The sequence below is a fragment of the Lontra canadensis genome, unplaced genomic scaffold (genome assembly GCF_010015895.1).
Source record: "Lontra canadensis isolate GAN:19392208 unplaced genomic scaffold, GSC_riverotter_1.0 scaffold6, whole genome shotgun sequence".
NCBI lineage: Eukaryota > Metazoa > Chordata > Mammalia > Carnivora > Mustelidae > Lontra > Lontra canadensis.
In genome coordinates, this window is record NW_022631000.1 from 12492483 (window position 1) to 12502936 (window position 10454).

General features: G+C 33.7%; 1 protein-coding gene across 1 annotated transcript in view; it reads left to right on the forward strand.

Annotated features, from left to right (window-relative positions):
* Positions 1-10454, forward strand: part of LOC116864547 (OX-2 membrane glycoprotein-like) — a 37471-nt gene that overhangs the window by 6592 nt on the left and 20425 nt on the right. The gene's annotated exons all lie outside the window — the stretch shown is intronic.

Sequence of the window (10454 nt, forward strand, 5' to 3'; positions counted from 1 at the left end):
TCTCACAGTATAAGTGGAGGCCATGCAAAAGCAGCAAGAAGAGATGTGCCCCATTACCACTTCTTAGCAATGGAGACACTGAATTCCCCTAGCTCTGTGTTAATGAAGACTGAGTATAGAAGTTTCGCTTTCATCCTGACCTGCCAGTAACAAGACAGTGTCCTTACTTTTGCTAGAGCAGTATTAGAGGAGGACAGCTAAAACACTGGATTTAAATATGGTCCAGAATCTTAAAATATGCACAATGTTCAGATGTCAATTAAAAATTATCCATTGTGCTCCAAGACTAAAAATGGATTCCAACTTAAAAAGCAGACAATAAACAGATTCCAAATCCAACATGATTCAAATTTTAGCATTACCAGAAAAGAATTTAACATAACCATTATAAAAATACTTCAGTAAATAATTATAACACAATTGAGACAGATGAAAAAAATAGAAACTCTGGGCAAAGAAATAAAAAGTTACAGAAAAACAAAAAGCTGTTATAAAGAAAAGCCAAATGGAAATTTAAAAAATAAAAATAAATAAAATAAATGTAAAACTTAAAAAGCAACTTATGGGCTCAATAGCAGAACGGAGAAGACAGGGAGAAAAAATAATTGAACTTGAGGAGAGAACAATAAAAATGACCAATTCTGAAAAACACAAAAAAATTGACTGAAAAAAAAAAAAACACAACTTCAGGAACATGTGGGACTAAAACAAAAAGATCTAACATTTGGGTCTTCAGAGTTCTAGAAGGAGACAGAATAAGAGAATGGGACAGAAAAAGTATTCAAAGAAATAATGATTGAAAGTTTCACAAATTTGGAAAAATGCAGACCTATAGGGTCAAGAAGAACAGTTAACTCCAAACAAGATAAACCCAAATAAATCTATTTCAAGACAGAAGTTAAACTTCAGAAAACTAAAGATGAAAAAAAAAGTCTTGAAAGCAGTTATAGAAGAGTGATAAATTACTTATAGAAGGAAAATCAGTCAAATGATAGCAGATTTCTTATTATAAACTGTGGAGTTCACAACATTTTCAAGTACTGAGAAAAATGAACATACAAACTCTTTATTTGTATCCGGGAAAATATTCTTTACAAATAAAAGAGAAATCAAGACATTGGCAGATGAAGGAAAACTGAGAGAATTTGTCACCAATAGATCTACCCCTAAAAGAATGGCTACAGGAAATTCTCTAAACAGAAAAGAATATAATAAAATAAGGAATCTTGGAACATCAGCAAGTAAGAAAGAATATGGTAAGCAAACTTGTGGGTAAATACAAAAGATTTTCTTCTCCTTTAGAGTTTTCTGAATTATGTTTGATGGTTGAAACAAAATTGTAACACTGATAAATGTAGTTCTCAAAGTATATAAAGGTAATGTGTTAAATGATTATATTATAAATAGAAAGGGTAAAGGAATGTAAAGGGTAAAGGAATGTAAATGTAAAGGATGGTAAGCTTTCTATACTTCCCTAAGACTGCTGAAGTGTTGACACCTGTAAACAGTGATTAGGTATACACACATGCATATATACACAAATCTTCGCTTATGTATTACATTGTACATATGTAATATAATATTTAGAATAACTATTAAGAAAGCTTTAAGAAGACACACTTAAAATACCATAGATAAATTAAAATGGAATTATAGAAAGTGTTCAAGTATCCTATAAGAAGGCAGAAAAACAAAATAGAGAGAAAAAGAGAACAAACAGAATATAAAAAAATAAAAGGGAAAACTTAAGCCTTAAATATAAATATTAGGGGCTCCTGTGTGGCTTAGTGGGTTAAAGCCTCTGCCTTCAGCTCAGGTCATGATCCCAGAGTCCTGGGATCGAGCCCTGCATAGGGCTCTCTGCTCAGTGGGGAGCCTGCTTCCTCCTCTCTCTGCCTGCCTCTCTGCCTACTTGTGATCTCTCTCTCTCTCTGTCAAACAAATAAATAAAATCTTTAAAGAAAAAAATATACATAAATTACATTAAATGTAAGTGATAGACACCAATTAAAGGATTGAGATCGGTAGAAGAGATAAAAAACAAACAAAAATATGACTAATCTATATGCTGCCCTCCAAGAAGACTCACTTCAATTATAGAAACATAAGAAATAGAGGTAGGTTGGAATAAAATTATGGAAAAAGATATAACATGCAAAGTAGTTAAGAGAAAGCAGGATCGGCTGTATTTGATATGTTTCAGAACAACAACAACAACAACAACAAAAAAACAAAAAACAAAAAAACTGTGCTTGGCTCAGTGGGTTAAGTCTCTGCCTTCTGCTCGGGTCATGATCTCAGGATCCTGGGATCGAGCCCTGCATTGGGCTCTCTGCTCAGTGGGGATCCTGCTTCCCCCTCTCTCTCTGCCTGCCTCTCTGCCTACTTGTGATCTCTCTCTGTCAAATAAATAAATAAAATCTTTAAACAAACAAACAAACAAAACTCAACAGGGACAGAAAGGGAAAGCACATAAAGGTAAAATGGTGGTCAATATACTAAGAAGATATAACAATCCGAAATGTGTCTTTAGATAGAACTGAAAGGAGAAATAGACAAATCCACAATTATAGAGACTTCAACCTCCTCTCTCTCAAAAATTGATGGAACAACTAGACAGAAAATCAGGAAGTACATAGAAGAATTCAACAACGCCATCAACCAACAAGATCTAATGAATATTTATAGAACATGCCACCTTACAAGAGCAAAGTGCATGGGTTTTTTCCAAGCACCTATGGAATATATACCAAGATCAACCATATCCTGGACCATAAACACACCTCAGCAGGAGAGAGTATATTCCCTGACCACATGGAATCAAACAAAAAGCAGTAATAGAAAAATAACAGAGGGGTGCCTGGGTGGCTCGGTTGGCTGGGCAGCTGCCTTTGGCTCAGGTCATGATCCCAGGGTCCTGGGATCCAGTCCCACATCTGGCCCCCTGCTCAGCGGGGAGTCTGCTTCTCCCTCTCCCTTACCTGCTGCTTCCTCTCCTTGGGCTCTCTTGCGCACTCTCTCTGTCAAATAAATAAATACAATCTTTAAAAAAAGAAAAGAAAAGAACAACAACAACAAAAAAAAAACCCCAAGCACAGAAAACATTAAAAGAAAAAACCCTTTATTATCTATGAATCAAAAGGAAAACCTGGGGGTCTAGGGTGGCTCACAGCTAAGCCTCTAACTCTTGATTTTGGCTCAGTTCATGATCTCATGGTCCTGGGATGCAGCCTCCTGTCTAGCTCCATGCTCAGTGGGGAGTCTGTTTGAGGATTTCTCTCCCTCTCCCACCACCCCTCCCTGCTCAAATAAATAAATAAATCCTTTTTTTTTTTTTTAAGGAAGTCTCAAAGGAAATTAAAAATACATTGAACTGAATGAAACCAGCAATAACAGAAGTGCAGGAGGGAAAAAATCCTTACTTTCAAATGTTCATTGTTAAAGTGTGCTATGAACTGATAGTGAATGAGTACTGCTTTTCCACAATCCCAGGAAGAGGAAGCCATTCTGGGGAATCTTGTATGGGCTTGTGTAAGTAAAATACCAATAGGCAAGTAAGTGACTGTTGGAATTTAAAAGAGAAAAACACAAACAAAAACACTAGGCAAAGAGTACTTTCCTTCTATTTAAAGTACCATGCCGGGGAGGAGCTTATAGAAAGATGAAAGTAATCTGTGCCTGTTCTTTTTAAAATTTTAATACATAAATAGTATTTAATTTGAAAGTAATGATTTTACAGAAAACTTATATTTTTAATTTCCTATTTCATTTCAAGGCAATGATCATGGGGATTTAGATTTCAAAAGGAGTGATTTTTAGAAGCACAGCATACCTCTGGGGAGAGCAGTCTTTTCACTTGATCTCACTCATTGTGGATAAACTAGTTTGCATGTTATTATGTACATACAAAACAGGACATGAAAGACTGGGAACAGTTAATAACACTGTCAAAAGAAGAGCTAATTAAATTTTCTTGCAAGTTGGCAGGTAAGTTTTCAGAACCTGTGTATGAATCTGCAACAGCTACAGAGCAACAAGCACATAATGTTGAAGAAAATCGCATGCATAGACCTGAGATTCCAGCAAATTGGGGGCTAAGCAGACAAGGAAGTCCACAAATGCTGCAAGATCAGAGAGCTTTTCGGTTTTTGGGTTTGTGTAAATGGTTAATTAGTAACAGATTTCAGTGAGAAATTGAAAAGGTAACTGCCATTTCAGAACTAAAGTCCAGCTAGAGAATAAAGTGCTCCACGTGTTACTGAAGATTTTATAAATTTCATGGGCTTTCCACTCCGTTTCATCCTCCATCTCCTCATGCTTCCCATCTGGGTACAAGGATCAGGTAACTCTTCACTTTATCTTGCAAATGCATTGTGGCCAGAAATCAATGGCAAATAAATACCAGGGGGTCTTTCCACTTTTGTAAAGTTACAGGAGCAGAGCATTATGTTTGAGTCTACATGTTAATCATGTAGTTATTCAGGTTGTTGGTAACCAAGTAGCTCACATTAGAACAGCCACAAACCTGCTGGAAGGAAATGGGCCCTTTTGCAAGTCAGTTAGCTAGTTAACTAGCTAGGTACCTAATTAGTGAGTTCATTAATTTTGCAGTAATTCTTGTAGCCCGTTTGTGTTAAGTTTGAATTTGACTTGTTTTGGTCCCCAAGAGGTTTTTCAATTTTATGTTGTTAAATCTGGTCATTGTTTCCTTTGTGGGCTTGCTTATCATTACAAACTAAGGTACTCCTGCAACATTACAGATGTAATAAATATTCAAGTCCTGATATTTTCTAGTCATTTAAAATTATTTGAATAAAGATATGTAATTCAATTCCATCTAAAACCTGTTGGGTTCATGGTAAGGGCAGTCACTAATGTTTTGTAGGAATTTAGTTGAGAAAATAAATCATGATTTCTTCTAGTGAAGGAGTTTTTCCTGGGAGAAGTAGCATTGAATTCAATTAGATAATTTAATCAAAACTTGAATGGGAGTGACACATGCTGAGAACAAAAGAAGCATAACAGGAAGACGAAACCAGTATGCCTGAGTTTTACTTCTTCTTAACTTCCTTGAGCATTTAAAATACAAAATGGGGAAGGGTGGTTCTGACATCAGGTAACTCAGAATCTAGTTGGGGAAATGAGCATGTAGACAAATAATGATAAAGAGATGTGGCAAGCACAATTTTAGAAATTGTTACAGAAATAGTGATAGCTTATTTGTTACCATTTAGACTTTCATTAGGTATTACAGGTATACCCCACTTTCTGAAGGTTCATATTACATAATTTTGCTTTTATTAATGACCTACATTACTACCTGTTGTTGCTAACCAAAAAAAAAAAAAAAAAAAAAAAAAAAAATTGAAGAGGACTTTCACTTTTACAAAAAGGCCCTCCTGTACTAATGTAGGTCCTTTGTAAAAGCAAAATGATATAACTGCAACTTTCAGAAAGCAGGGAATATTCTTCACTTGAAACATTTTGGGTTTATGAAAGGTTTCATAGGAACACGCTATTTTCAGATAGCAAGGAAAACCTGTATTGGGTCTTTCTTTGGGTGCAGGGTCTACACACCCATGATCACTGAAATGTCTTGGTGATTTACAACTGTCATTATATCTACACATTCTTTCCAATGCTCACAATACCCTGTAAGTCAGGTATCACTAAGGCCATTTTGCAGATGAAAACCCTGAGGCTTAGAAAAGTAAACGATTGCTTTAGAACCATACTTTTTGAAATTAGCAGAGGTTAAGACATCATCATAGGTCTTTTGTTCCCTAATGAAATACTATTTGTACAACAAGTATGCTCTACGTATTTAAATATTCTCCAATGCTGTGTACATAATGAATTTTTGAAAAATATTTGAAAAGAATTTTTGTTTATAATTTGAATGTAATAACCAAGGAAAGTGGATGAAAAACAGAACACAATATGAGGTAAGTGTTCACAATATGAAGTAGATGAGGTATATGCTTATTTTTTTTAACCTTTGCATTTAAGTAAGGCAGGCATATAGGAAAGTGTACAAACATAAGTATGCAGTCTGATTGATTTTCATGATTATACCAACATATCTATTATAGATCAGGAACAAAATGTTAATAGCATCCTAAACTCTTATTCGTGCCCTGTTTCTTTCATTTCCTAAGAATGCTACTATTCAAATTTCTTACCCCATAGATTCTTTTTTTTCTGTTGCAAATGTAATCATTTAGCATTTATTCACTTGTATTTAGTCTCTTTGGCTCAACAACATATTGGCGAGTTTTATCCATATTGTTGAAAGTAGATGTAAAAGTAGAAAATAGATGAAAGTAGTTTATTAAATTTCATTATTGTTTAATATTCCATTGTATAAATACCATAATTTATTTATCAATTCTGTTATTTGCATTTGGATAATTTTTTGGTTTTGACTATTACAAATAGTATCTCTATGAACATTTTGTACATATATTTTGAAGAACATATGTATGCATTTCTATTAGATATATATATAGGAGTAGATTTTTCTGATCATAGGATATGTCTATGTTCAGCTTTTTTTTTTTTATTGAAGTATAGTTAATACACAATCCTACATTAGTTTCATGTGTAGAACATGGTGATTCAGTCATTCTATGTGTTATACGATGCTCATCACAAGTGTAGCTACCGTCTGTCACCAGTACCAGTACAAATAACAATGCTGTTACAGTACCATCGACTATCAGGCCAAAGGGTTTTTCAGTTTACACTCCCATCAAAGTGTGTATGAATTGTGTTTTCTATTTATCTTCACCAAATTTGGTATTGTTTGCCTTTGATGTTAGTCATTCTGGTGGGTGTGTAGTCTGGATTTTAATTTGTATATGTTTGATGACTACAGAAGTTGAGCATCTTAAATATGTTTATTGGTCATTTAGGCATTCTCTTTAATGATGTGCAATTCATAAATCTTGCTCAACTTTCTATTGAGTTGTCTGTCCTCATCTTATTGTTTTGTAGAACCCAAGTCCTTGGTCGTATAAATGCATCGCAAACACCTTCTCTTACTCTATGTATTCTCTTTTTACTTATGAAAATTTATCATTTTTTATCATTATCATTTGATAGACTGCAATTATTAAATATTAAAGTAGACCAATCTTTCACTTCTGATTTTTTTTATCATGTCATATTCCTAAAAAAGGAATAACATATCAAATAACTGTTGATGTGTGCCCTTCTTAAGGAATCGTTGGCTACTCCAGCCAAGTAGATGTTCTATAATACTTTATTTTTGAGGTGGTATTCTATTTGAAGCATTTGAAATGGAATTTTTTTCTCTAGTCTTAGATGGGAGTCAATATATAATTTTTTCCACATTGATATCTAATTTACATCTTTTTTTAGAAAGATGATCTTTTTCCCCACACCTATGCACTGTCTGTTCCATTTGTCTTATATAGCAGATGACCATATATTTGTGGGACCATTTCTGACTCTATTTAATTGTATTTCATCTGTTTCCTTATCCTTGAATAATTATGACATTGTATCACTTTAGCTTTATATCTGGATAGTAAGTCTCCAGTTTATTGCCTTGGCTTTTTTAGAATCTGCTTGTCAAATTCAGAATTTAAAAAAAAAAAACCTGCTTGAAATTTTATTAGATTTGCATGGAATCTAAAAATCAGCTTGAAAAGAATTGACATCTTTATTTTTTTTCTTAACTATGATATATCTTTCCACTTATGTAAGTCTACTTTATTTTTTTTCCCAGACTTATTTTTTAGATTTCAGTAAAGAGGTCTTATATATCATTCAGTGGATTTTTCCCTATGTATTTCTTTCTTTTTACCTAGATAGGGAGGCTATTGTAAATGGCATTTTTAATTTTTTCCCAATTGCTTATTGAAGATATATAGAAATAGAATTGATTTCTTTAAAAAAAATTATTTTTTAAAACTGTTTTAGGCTTACAGGAAAACTGAGAAAATAGTACAGTGTTCCCCTATATCTCTTACCCAGTTTTCCCTATTATTAATATTTTACATTAGTATAGTATGTTTGTTATAATTAATAAATTAAATTTGATATATTTTTCATAACTAAAGTCCACAGTTTATTTGTATTCCTTGACTTTTAACTTCTTGTTTAAGGATCCCACTCGACACCACATTACATTTATTCATCATGACCCTTAGGGTCCTCTTAACTATGACTATTACCTCAGAATTTCCTTGTTTTTGATGACCTTGACTGTTCTCAGGGGCCTGGTGAAGTATTTTGTAGAATTACCCTCTATCAGAATGTGTCTGATCTTTTTCTCATGACTAGACTTCTGGTTATGGATTTGGGGGAGGAAGAACACAGAGGTAAAAGGCCATTTTAATTACATTGTATCAAGTGTACATACTATTAACTCATAGCCATATAAGATACATTTATAATACAGTTAGATTTTCAAGTTTCAGTCTGCACTCCTTGGCATCCCCAGTCTCCTAAATAATTTTTTAATTGAATACATTAAGGTTCACTTTATGTGCTATAAGTCTCCATATGTTTTGACAAGTGCATAACATCATATATCAACCATTATAGTATCATACAGGATAGTTTCATTGTCCTAAAAAATCCCCTGTGTCTCACCTATTCAACTCTTCTCCCTACTCCAAACCCCTGGTTACCACTGATCGTTTCACTGTTTCTATAGTTTTATCTTTTCCAAGATGACATGCTCTTGGAATCACACAGTGTGTAGGCTTCTTCTTAGTTTATTTTCATTCACTTAGCAATATGCGTTTAAGGTTTATCCATGGTGTGTGTGTATATGTGTGTGTGTGTGTGTGTGTGTGTGTGTGTGTAATTTGATAGCTCATTTCTTTTCATGGCTGAATAATATTCTATTGTATAGGTGTACCATGGTTTACTCATTCACCTATTGAAGTCATCTTGTTGCTTTATATTTTTGGTGATTATGAATAGGAGGCTATAAACATGTTCAAGTAGGTTTTTATGTGAATATAAGTTTTCAAATCAGTTGGGTAAATACCTAAGAGTACACTTGTTGGATCTCATGGTAAGAGTATGTTTAGTTTTGTAAGAAACTGCCAAACTGTCTTGCCGAGTAGCTGTACAATTTTGCATTAGAATTGGAAATGAATAAGAGTTCCTGCCACTCCACATCTTCACCAATATTTAGTATTGTTTTTTTCTTCCCCTTCCCAGTCTAATACACATATAGTGGAATCTCATTATTGTTTGAATTTGCAATTTCTAACAACAAGAGATTTCACATGTCTTTTCATGTGCTTATTTGCTATTTATACATCTTCTTTGGTGAGGTGTTCATTTAGATTTTTTCCTATTTTTTAAATTAGGTTGCTTGATTTCTTTCTTCTTCTTCTTTTTTATTTTATGTATATTTTGTATGCAAGTCTGCTATGGCCTGAATGTTTATGTCCCCTCAAAATTCATATGCTGAAATTTTTACCCTCTAAGTTTATGTTATAAGTAGGTGGAGCCTTTGGGAAGTGAGTAGGTCAGGAGGGCAGAATCTTCATGAATGGGATTAGATTATTAAAAAAAAATTCCACAGAATTTCCTAGTTCCTTTACACCATATGATGACACAATAAGAGTTCTATGATCCAGAAAAGAGCCCTTACACAACCATGATGGCACCCTGATCTTGGACATCCAGCCTCCAGAACTGTGAGAAAAAATTTCTGTTGTTTATAAACTACCCAGTCCATGTTATAGCAGTCTGAATGGCCTATGACGAAGTCCTTTATCAGGTATGTGTTTTACAAACACTTCCTTGCAGTCTGTGGCTTGTCTTTATATTCTCATGTTGTCTTTCAAAAGCAAAAGTCTTTAATTATAATAAAGTCCAACTTAGCAATTTTTTTCATTCATGGATCATACTTCTGGTATTATATTTAATAACACATTACCAAACTCAACATCACTTAAATTTTGTCTTACATTTTCTTCTAAGTTTTGAGCTTTTGCATTTTTAATTTAGGTCTATAATCCATGTTCAATTAATTTTTGTTAGTTAAGGGTCTGTATTAATTTTTTTTAATATATGGATATTGTAGTAGATTGAATAGTGTGCCTTCCTGACTCCCCCCTCCACTTATCTATCTGAAATCTCAGAATGTGATCTTATTTAGAAATTCGGTCTTTCCACATAAAATTAAGGTAAGGACCTCAGGATGAAATCACCCTGGGTTGGGTTAAAGAGTCCAAAACAGCTTGATTTAGGACTTCTGACCTCTAGATCTGTGAGAAAATAAATTGTTTAAGCCATGAAGTTTGTGGTAATTTATTATGGCAACCCTAGGAAAATAATCAGATACTCAATTGTTCCAGCATCATCCTTTGTTAAAAAGACTATCCCTTAAAGAAGATGTGGTATATATACACAATGGAATACTATGCAGCCATCAAAAGAAATGAAATCTTGCCATTTGCGAC